Below are 5743 nucleotides of genomic sequence, written 5' to 3' on the forward strand. Positions count from 1 at the left end.
GGCTGACTAGAGAGGAGCTGCCAAGAGGAGCTGTCTGAAGAATATGACCATTGAAGCAGTGGAGATGTGAAATAAAGCCTTTCACTTGAACAAAGATTGTGGAACCGTCCTTATATCACTGGCGACGAGTTGGTGCGAAAGGGGGCACCTCCATCTCCACCCCTTGGAAAGTATCACTTCAATTGGTCCAACTCTTCATACCAAGTAAGACTGTCAGTGCTTTTTCTATACCTATGTAAAGTGCAATTCCATTATAAGTGGCACCTGTCAAACGAAAATGCTGAAAGGCACTGCTTGCTGTTATTCAAACTTCGTGTTTGTGAACAGAGGACTGTAATTACCTCATAGGGAAGCGCGTCATACCTTTTGAAACATCTGTCTGGCGGACTGGCAGTAAACAACGAATGTATAAGGTTGCTTGGAAAGTACAATTGAATACATGCCTGTTGCGCTTCCGCTGGCAGGCACAGCATAATCGCCGTGTTCCTCAACATTTCCTGAACAATGCACACGCTGTTGGCGAAAGTCGACCCTCTTCAACACTTTCGATATAGGCATTGTGTTTTTTTTTGCGTTCCTCATTGTTAAGCAGCGTTTTTTTTTTACAAGCGCGGTCTTTTTTTTTGTTTTTCTTCAGCGTGTCTAAAATATCAGAACATGCGCTTCGCGCTTCACTGAAGAAACGCTTCTCTCCACGTCTTCAGAACGCGGCCTCGGCGCGTCTGAAGAGACAGTACACGCTCCTTGGAATTCTCTTCAGCGTTTCTGAAGGATCAGAACACGCTCATCACATCGCTTCAGTAAACGCACGTTTCTTTTCTTTTAAGCGCATCCCTTTGAATTTGCCTCATTGCTTCACTGAAGAAACGCTTCTCTGCACGTCTTCAGAACGCGGCCTCGGTGCATCTGAAGAGACAGTACACGCTCCTTGGAATTCTCTTCAGCGTTTCTGAAGGATCAGAACACGCGCAAGAATGAAAACCGTCTGTCAGCGCTGACAGGCACAGCTTCCTAATATTCACAGTTAGACAATTTTTAGTTTAAATATTAGTCACGCTCTAGTCCCTACAGTATAATACATGCATAACAAATTCTGTGGGCTCAATTGAAGTAATCCAGTGCAGCACAAGTGTTTTACATCATATTATATGTGTAACAAGATACTGTGGGCCCAGTCGAGTTACCTTGTGCAGTACAACTGTAAGTGTATTTTATTTAGTTGTATTTTAACAATTATCGTTAGTATGGCGGCTGCTGGTATGTCTCAACCTATTCCTTTCCTAAATGAATTGGGGGAACCTAATGTCCCATGGAAGGAGTGGATTAAAATTTTTGAGTCATATCTGATTGCTATTGGGGGGGATACATTCAACCCTATCAGGAAACAACATATATTGTTACACAATTTAGGAATGCATGGTAGGAAAATCTATGAATCTCTTCCGGAACTATGTATACCTGAGGGTCAAGCACAGGATGAATATGTCACCACATATTTGAAGCTAGAGAAGCAATTTGGTGATAGGATCAATGTAGTATTGGAGCGGCACAAATGTTTCTCTCGCAGCCAGGGGAAACAGGAGAATGTAACCAACTACATTGCTGCGTTAAGTTCCTTATGTAATTTTGGTGATTTAAATGATTCCCTTATACGGGACCAGTTAGTTCGTTGCACGAACAATATTAAAATTCAAGAAAAATTATTGCTATTACTTTCGCCCTCGCCATGAACTGTTTTCACCCTTGCATATTAAATTATTCATGACATGAGTGCATTAACAAACATTTGGCAAACTGTCAAGTGTAAGCACCAGGAAGGCTTTAGCAGACAATACGCTCATTCAGATGAAAGCGCATGGAGAACTTTATCTGATTATTACACTCCTTTGCCTCCAGTACCTATTATTACACTCCTTTACCTCTAGTACCTGTCATTTGCTGGCTCCCAGTTGCCATCAAAAGGATTGCAGTTCACAAAGGTGCTGAGCTCCCTCCACAGCTGTTGTCTCTGCCATCAGTTGCTGAACAACTGGGCGGCAGCAACTCCTCTAGTGCCATGGCTCAGAGGCTTCCAACACCAGCTGAAGGAGTGCAGACTGAAGTAAGTAGGGCACTGGGTCTGTAGGAGGGGCTAAGGGATATTAAAAAAAGTAGAAGAAAGAGGTGTAGGGAAGTTGGGCATGAGGTCCAGGAGACGGACAGGGACTGGAGAAGGGAGCACAGGTTAAAGGCTGCCAAAATAGCGCAGGCAGTAAATGATGTGGTGGACTGTGATGTCACCTGGTATGGTCTGGCACAAGAAGGGGTCAGTGAAAGCTTCCAGTAACCTTGGTGAAAGAAAACATATGAGCTGTCCTCTTTGCACGCTACTGTGATCAGTCTATAGCTCCTTTCCTCAGACCAGTGCCTCTCATATGGGGCCGTGCACTACCTAATAACTTTCAACTGGACATATTCATTGGCGTATGAAATATGTTGAACTGCCCAGTTGCACCCACAAAAGCTGCATTTCTTTTCCTTCCCTCGCCTTCCCATTTGACCATCTCTCGACTGTCTCATTCAATCAGCATGTTGTTTGAACACATTTATGACAAAGCCTTTAGTTTTGCAGTATACAGTTTACAGGACTGGCATGTTGCATGAAAAACTAAAGTACAGAAACATATGGGGACATTTTAATTGGTGCTTACATAACCATTGCTTTGTGTGCTCTGCAGAGTGGCCAAGGCAAGGATTAGATGAGCATGTAACTTGAAAACCTTTTTGACAGAGGCAGACATTTTGAAAACACACAGAGTTTTCAGCCTCAACTTCAACAGTCAATTATGCCCCATCACAAAAATCCATTCACTCTCTGAACTCACCCCCACACTTAGTTGCATGAAATTGAAAACTACGAAACTACATATGAGTAATTACAGTTGCCATTTGAATAGCTATCTCTCCAACAAGACCGAGGAGTACATTATCATGTATGCTTAACACCTTTATGACAGTGACAAGGAGAAACTGACAATGATTTTAACTTCAGCTTCAACTCTGGAGCTCTCAATTATGCCCTGCAGTGGGCGGTGTACAAGGCTCCAATGTTGCATACAAAACGAAGCCACGGAAAAACATTTGGCAAAATATCAATGCATATTTTATTTATGCAGTTGTTTTCATATAAGGTGTACTCAAAGTTATATTAAGTGCTTTGCCTGCTAAAGACAGGAACTGAACAGGGTACCCCTAGTAATCATTTCAACAGCTCTGGCGGCTAGACCAAATTTCCATCATGTTGACAAACCATGTCAATGAAAAGCAACATGTAAAATGTAAAGAAGGGTCAGGATAACTCCTTTCCGCACAGAGCAACAATTTCCAGAAAACACTGAGCGTAGTTTAATACAGGGTTACTGGTTCTGTACAAAGAGTCTTAGGGACGCTCACCAGTGCCAGCTTGAGCTAATGGTGGCACCTGATGGGCTTGCTGCCTGCAAAGTCTAAGGATGGGGGGGGGGGGCTGTAGAGTAGCACACACAGAGACTTTCCTGCTTCCTCTGCTACATTCAATGACAGTTTTGGACTGGACTCAAGTCCCTCCAAATGAATGCACAAGTGAGTGCACTGCTCACGCAAAGCAGCAATTTTACTTTTATTGCCATAAATGGGTGCCACCCAAACCTTAAAAAATGCGCACAAAGGGCAAATATCAGCCCAAAAATCAGCCCCCCCGCCAATTCAGTTTTTTGCTGCACACAAAATGTCACCCATTTGTGCAGGAAATCGCCCAATCTGGCAACGCTGCAGCCGAGTAGAGAACATGCACAGGCTCCAAGTCTGAGGCGGCGAAGAAGGCCGCTCAGACCAATCAAGACGCTGCTGTCATGCTAGGGACAGCAGCGTCTTGATTGGCTGGGAGCCTGTGTGCACTTGTGAACAGGAAGAGGACAAGTACGGAGGGGAGACGACGAACGTGTCGCTCCTCAAAGGTAAGTGTTTTTTTATTTATTTTTTAACCCCCCATCCCTGGTCCCATTGCGGCCCATCCTACCCTGCCACCCACGTTCAGTGGCAGCCACCAATGCTATGTTAATTTAATGTTGTAAAGCACTGTCTGTAAAGGTACTGAAGTAGGATAATAGTAAATGAATATAAATGAAAATAATATTAATGCATATCTTCACAGACTGACTAATTTATTTAATGGCTAGGCTGTAATAGAAACTATGGGGTTTGCAAGGCTTATGACCCCACAGAGAGTGAATTATCACATCCTTTCTCTCTCCCTGTACACTTCCAACATAAAGAATGCTGAATCTAGAAAAAGATATCCATTGGTAGAGACGAACCACAGAATAACATTAAACATAGGATGGCATTCCACATTTCTTTTTGTGTATGTGCTGGCCTGAGAAAATCTTGAACACTGCCCAGAGACCAATAAGGGCCAATGGATAGCATTGGGTTAGTCTATTCTATACAAGCGACATTCTATAGGAATGGAACCTTCCATAGACTAGAAATCACAAAAAAACATGTTGGTGATTAACATTGGCCATATATTTGTTTGGCAATGGTAGCTTCTGCTTATATGCTTGCCAAAGCTAGTTTGGGTCACATCTCTCTAACATTCAGGGTGGAATCTTGTTTTTTCTTCGTAGTGTTTCACTCCAGTTGTATTTATCTAATACACAAATAAGTGTTCCTTTTTAACACTTCTAACTGGACTATATTTAATAACTTTGATAGCATTTCTGATATTTCTTATCTGATATCACCCTTTAAACCCCTTTCCATAAGCTCGGCCTTTGCTGCTTAAACACAATGGTCATGAGAAAATCACAGTCCTTTTGGAGTCCTCTACTTAATCTCTGCAGCACTACAGACCTTAGTCATGAGCCACACATGAGAACATGCAGCATTGCATTTGAAACTGCAAAGTACCCTCTAAAACTGCAGGAGTTGCAGCGTACCAGTGTGTGGCGTTAATAGTGTTCACTTCTCAGGCATGAGCATGTTTTTACTAGTTAAACATTCTTGTTGGTGCTAAGCAAAAGGGTGAGAGTGGATAACTAAATAGTACAGTTAAGCAAAACTATGAAAAATGTGGGCTGCAGAATCTGGTAATGAATCTAACTTAGCAGTAAAGTAACTGAAGGCAGCAGCAAAGTGCTACAAATAAAGAGCAGACAGAAGAAAAAGGCGAAGTGAGTTTTTCTTGAAATAGTTTGTGTTTGTGACATGCCTGAGAATTACAATTGCCAAGATCCAAAACATACACAAAGTAATGGATTACCCGTGGAGATCACCTGAAAAGTAAATATGGACTCTCCACCAGAGTAATACACTATTTTGGTATGGTGAATCACAGATCATTTGCAGGGGAGTTCCTGCAAGAAACAAACACTCAAATACTACTTGGTTATTCTCTTTTTATTTTATTCAAAAACAGCTGCTTCCCGATTCTATAAATAGGTGATCCAAGCATGGCTTGAACCTTGCACCAGGCGAAATTTGGCCCCATCTTTGTCTAATGGTCTTAATGGCCAATACAGATTAAGACCAAACATCACAGATACTGCTACATGCCTACCCTATTGCAGTTTAAAAAATAGAAAAATTGGTAGGTGCTAGACAAGTTACATAAAATCTGTAAACTTCACCTCATAATATTGCTCCATACTTAATAACCATAAGAGTTGTACATATACATATATATATACACACACACACATAATGCACATGAAAATCGGGCCAG

The sequence above is a fragment of the Pleurodeles waltl genome, chromosome 10 (genome assembly GCF_031143425.1).
Source record: "Pleurodeles waltl isolate 20211129_DDA chromosome 10, aPleWal1.hap1.20221129, whole genome shotgun sequence".
NCBI lineage: Eukaryota > Metazoa > Chordata > Amphibia > Caudata > Salamandridae > Pleurodeles > Pleurodeles waltl.